Source organism: Propithecus coquereli, unplaced genomic scaffold (assembly GCF_000956105.1).
Source record: "Propithecus coquereli isolate 6110/MARCELLA unplaced genomic scaffold, Pcoq_1.0 Scaffold3, whole genome shotgun sequence".
Lineage (NCBI taxonomy): Eukaryota > Metazoa > Chordata > Mammalia > Primates > Indriidae > Propithecus > Propithecus coquereli.
In genome coordinates, this window is record NW_012148618.1 from 19934251 (window position 1) to 19951882 (window position 17632).

Sequence of the window (17632 nt, forward strand, 5' to 3'; positions counted from 1 at the left end):
TGCACTCCCTGACAAGTGTGCCCATCCCCTAGATATCGCGCATCACATCCATTAGTTTTGGATTTATCCATCCCCTCCTCCCCCCTCCCACCTGTCCCACACTAGTCTAAGTTGTACCAGCAATATTTATATTTTCTAGGGTCTGAGCATCATAATTATTTGGAGAGCAGTTTTTTTTTCTGAATGAGACAGAATCTTGACTGAAAGGAAGCTCCTAATATGCTCAGAGTCTTTAAGTGTCAACTGTATACATGACTCTTGTAAAAATCATACAACGTAAGAACTCAAAGGATTTTAAAGATGAGCTAGTTCAAAAGCCTCTTTTTATTGATGTACCAGTTAGTGTCCTAGTAGGAAACAAATGCCATTTTAGGGTATAACTGAAGAGAGTTTAATAAAGAGACTATTTACAGGGGTGTGGGTAAGGGCAAGTGAACCAACCAGGAAGGATTCTCTTGTGAAGCCAGAAGCCAATATACTTTAGGAGCTGTGGCTATAGAGTAAGGCTTCCAGAAATGCAGCAAGGCAGAGAAAGAATGACACAAGCGAATATGGCAATGAGTGGGAATGGATGAGGGAGTTGTCCATAGAGGTCAGCCTCCTGGGGTAGACAAAAGTGTGAGAATGGAGGGATGAGGGACACACTTGAATGACCAGCCTGTTTGATAAGGACACTAAGTCCCATGAGAGATTGGTGACTAATCCCCTCCCAATTATTTTATATTCAGTATACTTCATTCAGTTACAGACAACGATTACTGCAGATGGGATATGATAAGTGATGTGGAACTTATTAGTTCATTAATAAATTAAATGTCTGGTAAGTAGATGTAGAACTTGTTAGTTCCTTAATAAATTAAATGTCAAAACAAGATGGATAGTCACCCAGAGAGTCTAGAAGCCAGAAATTATGAATCAGAATGATACTGGTAGAAGAGAGTATGGTGTGGCAAAAGACCTATGGAAAAGAAAAGGCTCAAACTTCTGGTTTCAAGATGTCAGATTAAAGACATATCTACTCTTTCTTCCTGTCCCTCACTCAATCTGCTTTTCTCAAAAATCATTCCCAAAAAACAGGGAAAATAAGAAAAGGAAGTACAAGCTCCATCTTTGGTAAACCAAAGTGACATAAATAACCCTAAACCACAAAATGCAAAGATGGAAAGTAGATGGAGAAATGGTGCATGACTTAGCATGGAGAAAGGTCAGAGTGAAGAGCCTGTGGAGGGAGTTGCAAATGGCAAGCAAGATGACTCATCGCACAGCTCTCTGGAAAGCCTTAGGGAGAAAGCAGGTTAATATGGTGGTAGGTGGGGATTTATTGAAAGTCTTTATGAGGTTTAGTTAGACCCTCAAAGCCTTCTCTTAGACTGGGACCATTTCCCCTGATCTTTGCAAGAGTCTCTGGAGAAACAACCAAAGATTGTTTGTACTTGGGGACACTGAGCACTGAGAAAGGCAGGACAAGAAATAGAAATGAAAACTGGGGAATTAAAGGGCATTCTGCATCTGAACAGTGAAATTCCTTGCTCCCTTCCTCTGGTCAGCTCCTGCACACTGGCAGCCTCATCACCCTACACCCCAACAGGAATGTTGGAGGATCCTTCTCAGAGGAAACTGAACTACCCTAGAGAAAAGACCTATAGGTACTGACATTTGGTGACCCCCTCCCACAAAAATTCTCCAGCTACTCTATGACTCTATTAGAAGCCCATTTACAAAGCTTCTAATGAGCTTTTTAGTGATTCACTCTTAAATATGATAGGGCATTAAAGGATAATAAGATTTTGGAAGAACGCCTCCAAGATGAAGCAAGCAAACAAAAAACAAAGAAACAAAGAGAAAACAGGAACTCAGAGGAAACAGAGACAATGCTGAGAGCAGAAGAATGCTTCAAAGAAGACATGATTGTCCTCAGAGAGATAAAAGAAAATATTAAATCTTTTAAAAAAGACTAGTGTTATTTTGAAAAAAGGAACAGACAATAATATAGAGCTTTGGGATATTAAAAATATGATAGCCAAAACAAAAAATTCAATAAAAGGATTGGAAGAATTCTCTGATAAAGTAGGGGGAAAAAAAGCAGGACAGTAAGAGAAAAATAGGAAAATTTATGAATCAATTCCAGAAATTCAAACCCAACTAGTAAGGAAAAACAGAAAACAGTCATTAGACAGTTGTTTTTTACAAAATAATATCATTCCAAAGTGAAAATGTGAATTCTCAGACTGAAAGGGCTCACTGGGTTTTGACATAATAAATGAAAAAGGCCAAATCATAGCGTATGATCTGGAAAATCTGAAATTTGAGTGTTAATAGAAAAGATGTTAAAAACTGATTGATAGAACAAGAAATAAGGGAAAGAGATCATAATCAAATAATGAGGAATGAAAACTAATTTCTCAAAAACTGCATTGGAAGATAGAAGGCAATAGAGGAATGTCTTTAAAATATGAATGAATTTTAGCTTAGAATACCTGTTTAACTGAATTCATCCAGTGTGAGGATACAATAAAACATGTTCAACATGCAAAGTCTTAAAGTCTAGAGGATGTAATCTACCAAAACTAAGGAGTAAACCAAGAAAGAAAATGACATGGCAACTAGGAAATGGGAAATCCAATACAGGAGAGAGGAGTTGGGTATTTATAGAACATTGGTTAAGAGGCATCACAACATAACACCCATAACATCCAGCAGCTTAGAGAATAGCAGAGATTAAAATAAAGAGAGTAAGGGGAAAAATGGAACTCATATATCTTATCAGTAAAAAAAAAAAAAAAAAACTGATAAATCTAACATGTTCAACCATGTGAAAAAATGGATTGAGACTGATTTCACAGAACTGTTGTAGGAAATGAAAAGGCTTAGCTAGGTATATAAATAAAGCTAAGCAAAGGAGTAAATAAGGCAATTCTTAAACATAGGAAAAACAAAAAAAATTGTGATAGAAATGAAATCAATCACTTTTCAGTATTGGCTTATAAGTAAACAACAGTCTCAGTAACTAACATACTGAATATGGGTTTAAACAAAATTTTTGGCATAACTTTATTAAGAAAGATGGGGGAATAAGGGAAAGGTAGATATAAGAGAGGTAAAATAAAGTTTAAAATGGAACAATCAGGTGATAACATTTTACTGACATTTGGTGATTTGAAACAAGAGCAAAAAGTCAAGAGTGTTTGCCTCTGTGCACAATGCACTGGGGATAGGGATGAGAGGGTGAGAGTTAGGGACTGCTTTTGTTGTTGCTATAAGCCTCTTACCTCTATTTGATCTTCTACATATATCCCGTTGGTGAAAGTAAAAAAAGAAAAGGATAGAGAGAAGTGAGTGGAAGAAAAGTAAGAGTGGCAGTAGATGACCACAGCTGGAAGATGAAGAGGCAAGAAGGGATTCAGTGAGTCAAAGCTAGAGACTGAGAACAGATGAGGGGCTGGAATGTGACCAAATCAGAATGGCCTGGAAGAAGAGGCTTGTTGATGGGTTTTGGGTGAAAGAATCTGAGAAAATACAGGTATCTTTCATTTCATGGCAGTGGTCCATTCCAAAAAATCAGATGGTCTTCACAAAATCATTAAGCAGGAGCCTATTTCTTATTATTTTAAATAGGAAAAAGTATAATGCATTATTCCTCAACTCAAAATCTCTAATTTCCTACAATATTACAAAAAGCATAGTCAATTTTTCTCTATATAAGTAACACAGAAGTAGGATGAAAAATGCTTGAACCAATTTTCTTGGCCATCAAGCAACTAACATAGCTGTTAAGAAGCAGTTACTTTACATAGTAATACCTGTATGTCTTCTCTGTTGACAACTGGTGTCCCAGTACTTTGCACACTCTTTTGTTAACGATGTTGTATTGAGGTTTTAGGATGTAAATATATATTTTTACGACATGAAGACCTTTCAAAAAGTGTTGGAACATTCTATAAAGTTTGAATATCAAAAATCAAGAAGTGTTCTACCAGGAAAATGTTAGTTACTGAAGTATTCTGCAAGGTGTGTCTGTATTTTGTTAGCTTAGGATTTGCGTTGCTCTAGACTTGTGTCCAGTTTCTGTCTGTCCTTGGAGGCCAAGTAGGAAGGACCAAGTGCCTTCAAAGGATCTTAGATTAGAGCTAGTTGGCTGACTTGGGAAACAGGTTGCAACTCTAAAATCTAGCATTGGAAAGTAAGGTGTGTTAGGCTGGTATCTACCCACAAATACCTCCCTCTGCTGAGGTAGGGTGGGGGTGTTGATTTTGAATTCATGAGATGGTAGACTGAGCAGGAGATGTTCAAAAGACCCACTTTGGAGGATCTGGTGAGTATACTAGAGGAGTATAGAGTTGAGCTGCATCCCCCTGAAATCTAAGTCTTAATGGAACTCTATTACCTTGGTCGATGAAGGTTGAAATGCCCAGCGGGGGGGGGGGGGGCGGCTTTCTGTTTGTGGTTATCTTCAGCATTTTGTCAAAAACACACTTCATGTGATTCTGAGTAACCCAGAATACTGATTGGGCATAAAACCCTCCCTTGACGGTTGCAGTCCACTGAGGAAACTAGGGAAGCTCTTAGCATCAAGAATCCTGTTCGGTATTGGGAAGCCCAGAGTAACAGGAATAACACTGAGTTTGTGAGGGAGCGTTTCCCAGAGAAGATAGGCTTTTCAGCTACAGTATAAACTTCCTATCGTAAGTCTTTGAAGCAGTGATTCAGTGGCGTTTGTTGAACACCTACTATGTGCCAGGCATTGTTCTAGGCACCAGAGATACAACTGTGAACAAAATCAGTGAAGCTCCTGCTTTCATGCAATTTCCATGGCAGTAGTGGTGACAATGGTGGGAAATAGACAAAGAACAAGTATACAAATAAATATATGTTGTATTAATAATAAAAATAGGCTATAGTAAGGGGAAGCTTCTATTTTAGCTAGGGAGTTAGGAGAAGTCTTCTCCAAGGAGGGGACATTGGAACAGAGATCTGAGAGAGTGAGCTGAGAAAGGAGACAGAGGGAACAGCAAGTGCAAAAGCCCTAAGGTGAAAGTGACCTTGTTGCATTCCAGGAATAGCCCTTGTGGCTGGGTGTGGTGAGAGACTGGCAGAGAGCGGTGGTCAGGGCCATGCTGTGCAGAGTCTTCTTTGGCTCTCATTCTGAATGTATTTTGGAGGGCTGTGAACTGGGGATGGGAAGATGTGATTTACATGGATTAAGTTCTTTCAACTGGGAATGTTGTTCTGTACCCCCCAACACTGGCAAGGGAGAAAACAATTAAAAAAAGAAAAAAAGAAAAGAAAAAGAAAAAATTTAAAAAACTGGCAATGCCTTTATGGTACTTAAATATATACAGTGGAATACTAACAGAAGATTTATTAATTGAGCATCTATCTCATACAAGGCATGAAGTATTTTATATGTAAATGGAGAATAGGATGGAAATAATGACTCCCTGGTGAAGTTAAACAGGGAAGATTTCAAGGAAATGGTGAGTTCTAAGAAAATTTTAAAGGAAGGGAAGACTGTGTCTTGAAACAAAGCACTGGGAAGGGCCCATGGGCATTTCAGGCAGAATGAACCCATAAGTGTATCATAATAGCTCTCTGAGCCAGACTTATAAATACGTGTCAGCTGAGGCCTGGAAATTCCTATGCAGCCTCATGAAATTCCTTTTAAAAACTTATTTGACTACAGGGATGTTTTCTGGTTGCTTAAGTCCCTGAACAGATTTAGTTAACTTAATTTCAGGGGCAAATTAGTTATATAGACATGAGTTGATACTCTTCTCGGGAGTATTTTTGAAGTTTGAAATCCATACTGTGCAGGAGACCTCTAGGGTTCAGAAGCAGAGTAAGTGGAATGTTCAAAGTTCTGTGCCAAATATGTCCAAGTTCTCACTCTCCTGAGTTTATAAGGGCAGTTTCCTTTAGAAAGTTTCAGGCTATATTTTTCTTTGCATATAGCTACATTTAAGTGAAATATTTTTTGGCCTTCAGAATGATACCTTGTGCTTAAAAAGTAAAGACGTGTCTACATTATAAAATGAAAATAATCTCACAATTATATTAATACAAAGGTTTAAACTATTATTTGAATGTTTTAATAGCAGTTTGTTACATAGTATAAAAAAATCAGAAACCAATTTGCACTGTCACTAATTATTATGTTTAGAAGTCTATACAAGGAGATTGTTTCAGTTTGCTTAGAATAACAAAAACCTCATCCATATAATGGTTAAAGAAAGTAGTAGTTTAAACCAGTCCACCCAGATGTTGACTGCTAATGAACTGCAGTAGCACAACCTCTAAGAAGATGGTAAATCCAGAGTACAATCTTTGAAAAGAATCTCTTAATTAAGTGTTGAACATGGACTGAAGCCATGTGCTTACTGTTACAAAAACCAGGAAGCTTTTGTGTTAGCCCTGGGTGGCCAGCATTTAAGTATGTCTGAAATTTTAAGTTGATAGTGTGAATACAAAACCATTCACATAGTTTTATCAATTAAAAAAGAACCAAGTTTCTTTCATTTACGTGGGATGGTGTTTGTTATCTCTTGTTGTATTCTTTTTTAGGAGTAGGATCGGAGACTGAATCATTTATTTAATGATTTTGAGTAGTTTGGATTCACTTGGGTGACGTGACTAAGCTATTTGATTGCAGATTAGAAGCCTTGCTTTGCAGGGATTGCTTAGGTAACCTCTGTTTTTTTTCCATTTACTTTTCTAGGCTAAATACATATTTACCTTTAACATAAACAAAGGCAAACAAGACTAATTGGGAAACAGCAGGGTGGAGAATATGGGTCACTGTTTCCAGCGGCTTCAAATGAAACCACTGTTGCTGCAAATTCATATGTATGCCTGGTTGTGTTTTGAAAATTTGTTGTGATCCTTAGATCCGTGTCATTAGTAGGTCTCTGTGTTTCAAGGCCTCTGCACTTTGACTTGTACCCAGCAATAAGCAATATTATACAGTATTTAAAGAATTAACTGGAACAGTGCAGGTGATATTAAGTATACCACATATGTGCATAGTCCTTACCCAAAATATTTATTGTGTGCATAAAAAATAATTAAAAGATAAATAATCCCCCCCACCCAATTTAGAAGTGTTCATCATCTCTTTCCATGCATTCATGTTTCACAGAGTTAATGGTAGTCATCCTGGCCAACACTTGCCTATGCGGACCCCCAAACTAGTATTTGATAGAGTAAGAAGGACAACGAAGGGCTTCCTAGACCTGGTCCCCTTTGTGATCAATTTGCTCTTTACTTGTGCTAACCTTCCTGTGCCTCAGTTTCTGTTTCTAAAATGAGAGTGAGAGTAGTTGTTACTTTAACTTCACAGGGATGAATCAGTTAAATTGGCTCAATACCTCCAGGTCTCTGACTTTCCTGATAAGGAGATTTTGGAAAAATTTAGGGAAAGAGTTTAGCAAGAAAATAGGTAAGGTAGGAAAAATAAATTAGTAGTCAGGGAAATTTTTGTAACTGTGAAATTTTGTGAGTGTATTGGTGGTCACAGAAACAATAGAGAGCCAAATTGTATGGTGTATAGGAGAAAGTGACTCAAAGGGAAAAGGTTAATGAATGGATACTATTTAAGGAACATATTGCAGTTTTGGAGACACAAAGATTTGGAGGTTACTACTGAAAAATGTGACCTTATAGTTTTATGTTAGAATTTACATGAGAGCAAAAGATGCTTTTTTTTTTCATTGCTATTAAGTGCCTAGATGTTTTATATACATCATCTCTAACTTAGTGATAGTTTTATAAATAAATTTTATCATTATTTCAATTTTGCAAAAGAAAATACTGAAGCTCAGAGAATTTATAAAATGTGACCAAAGACAACTCATTTGTGAGTGGAGTTGTCTGGATTTCAGCTCAGATGTGTTTGATCTAAAATAGATGCTTCTCTACCCAGCCACGGTGCTACTGGTGGTATAATGCAATTATACCATGTTGTATGATGTAATCATAAATTGAGAATCATTCCATGTCAGCACATATACATTTACTGAATTCTCTTTAATGGCTACCTTGTTTTTAAATATATGGTCATATTATAATTTATTTAGCACTATTACTGGACATTTTAGTTGTTTCAGGGTTTTGCATGACATTAGTCTTAATAATATTTCTTTATAAGGATATACTGTAATTTATTTAACTAGACCTCCACGGTGGAAATTTAGGTTGTTTCCAATTTTCCACTATTATAAAAAAGGCTCTGGTGAATATTCTTATATACAGTTATTTTTCACACTTGTTCAGTTCTTTCCTTAGCGTAAATCTTGTGATATAAAGTTGTTGGGTTAAAGGATATTCTCATTTTAACTGTTGAAATACAATGCCAAATTGCCATCCAGAAAGATTTTTCCGGCCAATATGCAGCAAGATTGCATGAGAGGATGCATTTCCCCACTACTAATGCACTATCAATCTTTTTAATCTTTTCCAATCTGATGTTGTCATGGGCATGTCTTTGATTATTAGATAGTTTAAACATCTTTTCCATGTCTTTTATTTTTCGATTTGGCTGTGTATCTACTTAGCTCATTTTCTCCTGGAGTATTCATTAATTATCTTCTTATTACTTTATAAGAACTGTTTATATGTTAACCCTTGATCTATTATGTGTTGCAAATAATCTACTCCTTCTCAAACCAATTTTCTGTATAACTTCTCTTAAACCGATAATTCTGTAGCAAAAGTCACTTCAGTCATATTTAAGCACATCTAGGATGGGATTATTGTATATGCATTCAATTTTATTTTCCTTGAGTTGAAAATACCTACAACCTTTCATTTCATTTTGAAGTAAGTACTTGGACACAAAAGAGCCTGATGGACTCCAGTGTTTTATGTAGGACCTCTCAGGAATAAGCCACCTTCTCCAGTAAATGGACACCAGGGCTCTCTGGTCTACCGTATGTTTGGCCTTGTATCTTCAGAAGCTTACTAAGAGGAACCAAACTGACTTTGTACTGTAAGCAGGAATATTTTTCTAATAGCATTTAAATAATATGATATGAACTTTTACATCATGAATAATGCAACTTACCATATGTTTAGCACTTGGAAAATTTCAAAGAACTTTACCATGATTCATATGCTAGGCCACTTAACTCTGTGAAATAAGGTATAATACTACTGTCAGCTTCTTAGACCAGAATCCTGCCTCTCAGAGACTTCCTGGAGCCTAGCTATAGGATTGTTTACTTGGGACTCTGGACTCTATGATAGATCAAAGGGATGTGGCAGATTTTACTTTTATTATATAATAATGTTTCCTCCATTTACCCTTAGGGCCTAAGAACACCAAACATCATCATCATCAACAACTACACAAAACTGGGGGGCACAGCCATTGGGTGGATGGGCTCAGGTTCATTTAGCCCTTCCGAGCTTGGGCAAGCAACTGGTAATTGACAGTGGTGATGACCCTTTAATCTCGAAGGACATATATATTTGATAAGATTAAAAGAAGGCCAGCCAGTCTGGCACATAGTAAATAACCTTAAAAACTTTTCTCCCTGAAGAAAGAGATTATTGTATCACTTTCTTATGAGCATCTTTACAATGCCTGGCATAAAGGAGGCAATTAATTGGATTGAATGAAATTAATGAATTATTATCACCACCATCATCAGCCATTTTCCCTTATTGTCACCATCATCATCTGTAAAACAGCTATTTTCCCCAATTATTATTAGATAAATTAAAGAAAATCATAAAATGAATACCTTGCTCCAAAGAAAGCATTATCTTTTCCAGGAACGATACATTTATTTCTACTACGAAAATGTTTGTGGCTGAAAAACAGATCTGGTTTGAATTCTGGCTCTGCTATTCTCCTGTTTTATAATGGAGGGGAAGTCTCTTATTGTCTCTAGGTCTCAGTTTCCTCATTAGTATTAAATAAAATAAGTAAGTTTAGACTACTAAATCTTTGAGGTTTCTTTTAGCACTAAGATTCTGTGAACTCAAAGGTAAAGCAATTCTTTTTTTTGTTTCGTTTTGTTTTTAGAGACATGGTCTCATTCCATCATCCCAGCTGGAGTACAGTGGCAAGATCATAGCTCCTTATAACTTTGAACTCCTGAGGCCAAAGCATCCTCTGCCTCAGCCTCCCAGTAGCTAGGACTACAGGTGCATGCCACCATTCCTGGTTGATTTTAAAATTTTTTTTGTAGAGACTGGGTCTTGCTATATTGTCCAGGGTGGTCTTGAACTCCTGGGCTCCAATGAACCTCCCGCCTCAGCTCCTAAAAAGCTGGGATTACAGGCTTGACCCACCACACCTGGCCCGTAAAGCAATTCTTAGGACTATAATTTTTTTGAAGTGTTGTACAATAACAATTATATTCATGTTTATATCTAAATATTCTAATAGATTTTTCAAGATTCTGGATCCTAGTGACAAGAAAATCATTACTGGAAGCAAACCAAACCAAAACAAAAAACACTGGAAACCTAGATCCAAATTTTAACAAAATTGGAACACTGTGGGTTTAGGTACTTGTTATAGTGTAATGATGTAACATGACTCCTGGTATTGCTCTTTGGGAGTTCCATCCTCAGGAAAATACCTGCTGCCTTTCTTCTGTTCATCTTGCTCACATTTACTTTGCTTAATAAACATAACAACCAGGAATTTATTGGATAAATTAAACTTTATAATTTCAGTGCCCACTAGATGGAGATGCTAGGGTAACCAAACACTTGAATTGACCACACGTGTTTTTACTTCTGAATAGCATGCTCTTAGTTTTAATTAAAATAAATGAATAAGTAAGAAAAGGAAAAGAAAAAGACAAGAACAAAAAAGAAAAAGTGAGGGTGAGGACTGAGAATGAAACTCAGCTTCCCATAACTTTAAGGACAGTTCAAATCATTGTGAAGCCTTTCAAAGCTGCATATTTCCTGCAATTAAGCTAAGTGCATTGACCTAATTTGCAAATACCCACACCTCTGGAAATGATTGATGATTGAGTTCAATTTACTATCTTTGAAAAATATAATAAAAACTCATAAGAAAGTCTCATTTCTCAAGTTTTCCTGTTTTTCAATTTTAATTTTTAGGGTTAGTCTTTATAGACATAATTTTTATTTTCTCTTTTGAGAATTTTTTCCTGTTAAATTTTTAGTAGCTTCCTCTCTTAAGAACACATTGAACAATGTATAAGTATTAATATTTTTTCAGATTAGGAAGTATTTTCTAAGGCCTTTGATGACTATGAAAACAAGAGATGGGGGTCAAATCCTATGTGATAATGCTAAGGAGTGAAATATAAAATAAACATATTTATGGAAGGTTTTAGTGAAGCCAGTACCTACATGATTTACTATTGCCTAGTGAATAATCTAGGCATATGAAAATAATTAATAATATTTTATCTAAATATTCCCAAAATGAATGATCGAGGAAAACAAGTATTTTACATATTAATTTTTCCTTGGTTACTGAATATGCCAGATGTTTTAGAAGTACTATTGGAGATTATTTAGAATTTGAACTAATGAATGATTATAGCTTCTTGATTTTAGTAGTGGCAGAATTGGTAGGGGACTAGGTGACAGGAAAGCAACTTGGCCTGATCATAAAGACTGAAGGATGGAATTAAAAGGAGTTGATTTTAGTTTAGCAATCGATAGCATGGTATGCTGGGAAGAGCAGGGCTTCTGGAGTTGACCATACCTTGGACTCCTGGCTCATTCCTTCAAGAGCTGTGTGACCTTGGGCACATTACTTAGTCTCTCTGAACCTCTTTCTTTGTCTGTAAAACTGGGATGATAATATTTACTGAATAACCTTGTTGTAAGGATTAATTGTATATAGGGCCTAACTCTTAATAAGTTATAATGATCATTATTGTCATCATCACCACATTATAATGATGATGATGATGATGATAACAATAATAACAATCTATAATTATCTTTTTGGTTATTAATAGGTAGATTTTCTCTGTAGGTGAGGCATTCTTGATTGCTGAAAATGATTACAGTAGTTTATTTTCCTTCTAACCTTGAGATCGAGGGGTACCATGAATCCCAAATGGATTAGGATAGTAAAAAGACCTTTACCCCCACCCCCCCCTTTTTTTTTGAGATAGCATCTCACTGTGTTGTCCTGGCTAGAGTGTGGTGGTGTGATCATAGCTCACTGCAACTTCAAACTTCAGGGCTCAAGTGATCCTCCTACTTCAGCCTCCTGAGTAGCTACCACACCCAGCTAATTTTTTCTATTTTTAGTAGAGACTGGGTCCTCCTCTTGCTCAAGCTGGTCTTGAACTCCTGACCTCAAGCAATCCTCCTGCCTCAGCGTCCCAGAGCACTAGGATTACAGGAGTGAGCCATTGCACCTGGCTAGAACCTTACTTTTCATTACTTTATTCAACAGTGTTTATTGAAGCAGGCACTGTTCTAGAATTGAGCTAGGGTAGTAAGGTAGACAGGTTATAATCTGGATGGGAGAGTCAGATAAAAGAAACAAGTAAATGGGCAAGGGGTTAATTTATGTAAGGAGAATGAAGCCTAGCAATGATGGAGAATGACTTGCAAAAAGGCTACTTTAGGTTATATGATTAGAACAAAGAATTAAAGTAAGAAAAGTTTGGAAGAGAAAATATTACCAATTAAAACAGTCACTAATTTTTGGTAAAATTGAGTATTATTGTGAGTAGCTAATAACATGAAGATGTAGGAAGTGACATTTAAGTTGTTGTGTATTATTAAACATTTAACTGGTAGCTATTTTGAGCCTTTCTTCTCTGATAATGTCCACCTGCCTGGTTAGCAGAGTTTTTCTCTTGGGGAAACTGGCAATACTCCTTAGATGTAGTCTTCCTGGTTCTCCAGATCTGGTGCCATCATGCCAGTTCAGACCCCATGACAGAGTGAGATACCCCAAGGCCCTGGTGGTGGTGGACCTCTCTCTCCTTTCTGTAGAATGTTTGAGGTTAGGTGAAAGCAGACTCAGTGGGAACGGCAGCCTTCTGTGTTTCTAGATTGGGATCTTCTGGTTGGTTTCCATACTTTGCTTTCTCATGTTTCCTTTCCCAGTTTTCACAGGAGTTCTACTGGGAGTTCAACACGGGGGACAGGAATATTATTCCCTTCACTCAGCGTAGGGAATCAAAGATGGTTATTATTAGGCTATAGCATTAACATCCAGGGGGTGGAAATTAAAGAAGAAAAATTGTGCCTATTGAGCTTTTCAATAAAATCATTGCTTAGTATTTTAAAGATTCAACCTTTCTATAAAATAGTGGACTGTGAAGCTACTCTTCTGGAGCTGTCAAAAGTCCCAGACTTTTGACACTGGTTAGAGTTAGATGTGTAAATACTACCAGTGGCCTTGTGTTACCTAATTTTTAATGATCAAATCTAATTCTGTTGTCCAGTGTGATATAATTCATGCTTTTCCCCTTATCTCACAACTTTATCATATTTCTCTAGTTATAGCTAGAGAAAATGTCACCGTTAAATGACAAGAGATCCCACAATAAATGACTGAAAAGACTAATATAAAAGCCAAAGTTCTTATTTTCTTGTAAATTTTCTTTAAAAATAAATCTTTTAAAGAATAAATCAAATCCTTCAGAGTAAGAAGAATTTGTTTTCTGGTGTCTGAGTGGCAAAGTTAACATTTGCTAAAATTTCCTTTCATGTGTGTAGACTATTCACACTGTCATGTTGGCAATTGGACATGTTAAAGTAATTTACTCTGGGAAAGTCTTTATCTGTAATTAAACTGTTTTCCATGGAACATCATAACTTCTTGGGGCAATAGTGGGAACAGGAGTGGGATCCCATTTCATTTCGTTTCTTATAAGGAACAGGGAAAGTTTATAAAATCCATCTTCTAGCAACCCAGGATTATTCTGTTTCTGTCAGCACCAGTCTGGTCTTACAAGGAGAACACAGGAGAAGGTTGGCTTTTTTTGGTATCACTTTCAAATGATAGATTTTGATGAGTACCACCCAGGTTACTCTTTGACTAATATGCTGATTTAATTCTTCTAAGCATACATATAAAATACCATTGTTTCAGAGATCTTGGATAACATCCCACATATGAAGACGTTCTAGGCTATTAACCAGTTGTTCATTTTGACTGTGTTTTTTTAAATCAAGTGGAAGTAGGACCCTGTGGAACTTTATGTGTGGTCATCAGAGCCTATAATCTCCTATAATTTAAGTAAGTTACAGGGAAGGTAAAATTGGTCACAATTCCTCTGGTTACAAGGGCATCCGGAGAATATCTGATTGTTTCTTCTTATAAAATTGTGTTAATGCTTTGTAAAATACATGGAGAAATTCAAGCAATCAGGACTGTGTATGCTGTGAAGAACTTCACACTGTCAAGAGATGAAAGTACTCCTTTTAATTTTTATGATTTAATTTGTATTTATGTTAATATTTATTTTCATGACTTAAAATATTTTAATTATTGTGAGATTTTACAAATATTTTAATTCTTCAAATACAATTGTTATGGTTAAATCTGGTGATAAAGCAAAAAATTTGGAAAAAAAATTTGGTAAAGAAAAAGTTTATCAGAAAAATTTAAAAGAATAGGAATAATTAATAGAAACCTATGTTTTAATGCAGGATGCCTGTATATTTAGAAGTTTTCTTTGATTTGCTTTAATTTTTTGGGATAACATTGTTACTTGTTAACTGTTAAATCTCTCTCACACACATACACACAATTAGATGGGTTGTTAATGTAGCACTTAAAACTTTTTTTCCCAACTTTTGATTATGAGAAAATTTCAAATGTATAGAAAAGTTGCAAGAACAGGCAATGAACATGTATATGTCTTTCACCTAGAGCCATGTAAACATTTTACTACATTTGCTTTATCTTTCTCTCTGCTTTTTTTCCTGAACCATTTGAGAGTTAATTGCAGACATCACCCCTAAATACTCTAGTACGCATCTCCTCAGAGCAAGGCTTTCTTCAGCATACCACAATATAATTACCATGCTTGGAAAATTTAACTTTTATATAATGCTATTATCTTATATGCAGTTCATATTCAAATTTCTTAATTGCCTCAATACTGTCCTTTATAGCTTTTATTTCTTTTTAAAAAATTTTTCTGATCCAGAATTTATTCAAGGATCAGCATTGCATTTAATTGTCAGTTTTTTTTTTTTTTTTAGTTTCCTTTATCCTAGAACACTTCTTCAGCTTTTTTCATCTTTATAACATTGACATTTTTAAAGCATCCAGGCCAGCCTTTTTTTTTTTGGTCAAATTTTCTCAATTTGGATTTTCAGATGGTTGCCTTATTATTAGATTGAGACTAATTCCCCTCCTCCCCCATTTCCCAGAATGCCATATATAATAGGTAATGGATATTCTTCTTGGTGAGTTGCATCATATGGTTTCTGTTTCTCCAATTGTACTTAGCATTTTGAACACACAGAGATAGGTAGAGATCTGTTGCCTATCCAAAAAAATGCCTTAGTTTAGGTATGTCATATAAATTCCCTTTTATGAAGGTGGGCTTTTTAATAATACCTATAAAAAAGTCTATTAAAAGTGATACTATAGTATAGTATAGACAATAGATACTATAACATATTTAGTCTTATGTGTTTTAATATATATAACACTCAATGCATATTTGTAGAATTGATGAAAATACCAATGACTTAAAAATCACGAATTCTCAGCTTTGTCAAGGAATTGAAATTCTTCATGATTGCCCTCCTATTTAAATATGTTCCTGTTCTTCATTGTTTTGTTTAGGAAACAAAATGTACCGAGCTTGGAATAAACCGTTTGAGATGTCTAACATAAAAATAACCAAAGCAAATGTAATTTTAAACTGTCACTGTGTATATAGGGTCACATTATTTCACTTGCAGTCACTTAGCAATTGTATATATCACATTTCAGTGTAATGACATGGGCAGGCTCCAAAGAAAATACCAGGCAACATGAATTTGGTTTCACTAACAAATATTTACGTGTTTTGGTATCTCTAATTATTGTGATCTTTTAAGGGGTTTATGCTACACAGGCTTAATTCTTTAACGCTGTATGTTAGATTAAAAGAGGTTGATCAGTAGTATATATAACTATAAAAATGATACTGCAGACTGTCTAGATAAATGGGTGTGAGCCAGAGCTTCTGCAAGGAACAGGTGGACTTAAGAGTCCCCTGACATGGGCAGACGGCTGCCTGTCATGTGCATGCTTTCTTATGTATAGTAAGCTTTTTGTTCTTCCCAGGTGGATGGTGTTGATAGAAGGCAGCACCGTCGTTTGATCTTTTCAGGTTTCTCTAGTCATGTAGTTAGTACATTATAGGAAAGAAAGGATAAACAGTGCGATCCTTTCCTCATCTACAGGAGGCAGACGGATATCTGTGTTATCGGGTACTGAACCATCCACATGTCTTTGCCCCCTCAGTACCATCCATGTCAACAGGCATGCTTTTGTGAGATGGCTGACTGGGACTGTGGGTTAGATCTGCAGTTGTATGATGGCTTAATGAATTCCCCACCCCCACCCCCTTGATTAAAGTTCCCTGGCCTATAGGATCTCAACTTTAACTTCACTGTAGTGCTTCTCACTTTGTATTGCAAAAATGTTTGTCTCTAGACTACCACAGGGGTGTCAAGCACAGAGACTATCCCTTTTAAAAACTTTGAATCACTAAAGACCCAAAACACAACTGATTTGAGTCAAGCAGTCTTGTGCTTAACTGAATTAAGAAAAAAATGTGATCCCATTTGCAGCATGATAATTTCCTGGCGGTATCATAAATAATTATTTGAGCTTTCACTTGAGATTCTATCAATTTTACAATTAGATTTAATCCAAAGGATTTATTCATTTATCCACATTTATCAAGGAGTTATTATGTTCCAGATGGGGCTGATCCACTAATCTCTCTCCCTTCTCTCCTACGGCTGATGTCTATTCTAATTGTTTGGAGTCTGTGCCACACTGGTTGGTGACTATCGTCCCTAGTTTCAGACATTTGTGCCAGATGCTGGGTTCCCCCTAGTTGCTAATAGGCTTTGTCTATCATATGCATATTTGCAAGTGTGTCCTATAAATCCACACATGTGAATTAGTAGAGTTGTCACAGTAATAGTAGTAGTAAAGACTATCCTTCTTGGGCCCCGCACTTGCACTTTCTGAATCTTATCCCCTGCTTCTTACACTCTCAGGTGAAGGAGTTATTAAGGAGGGAGGTGGTAAAGGAGCAAAAGAGGCAAGGAGATGGAATGCACTCCTGTAATACATAATTGGCTACCCATGGTGAAGGCGTAAATAAAGATGCGCATCTCTCTTGATGTATATGGAAACCTCTCTTTTATCCCTAATTGTATTCTCTTTTAGTGTAAAGGAGAATAGGCATTATATAGTTGTCACAAAATATTAAAGTGAGAATTTTGTCTTATTGACCAGGAATTTAAGATCAATTAAATATTTTCTAATTAAAGTCAAAAATATAAATATTGAAAGTAATGACAGTGAGAATACAGTTTCCAAGTGTGAGTTTTAGCATTGAGGGCTAGTTCATGGGGTGGGGGTTCCCAAAGCCATGGGTAGAAGTGGGAAACAAAGCACACCATCTTAAATGGATAAGAATATATTTCTCAGTAA

General features: G+C 36.1%; 1 protein-coding gene across 3 annotated transcripts in view; it reads left to right on the top strand.

The window, feature by feature from the left end:
* Positions 1 to 17632, top strand: part of GALK2 (galactokinase 2) — a 142539-nt gene that overhangs the window by 56986 nt on the left and 67921 nt on the right. The window lies entirely within an intron of this gene.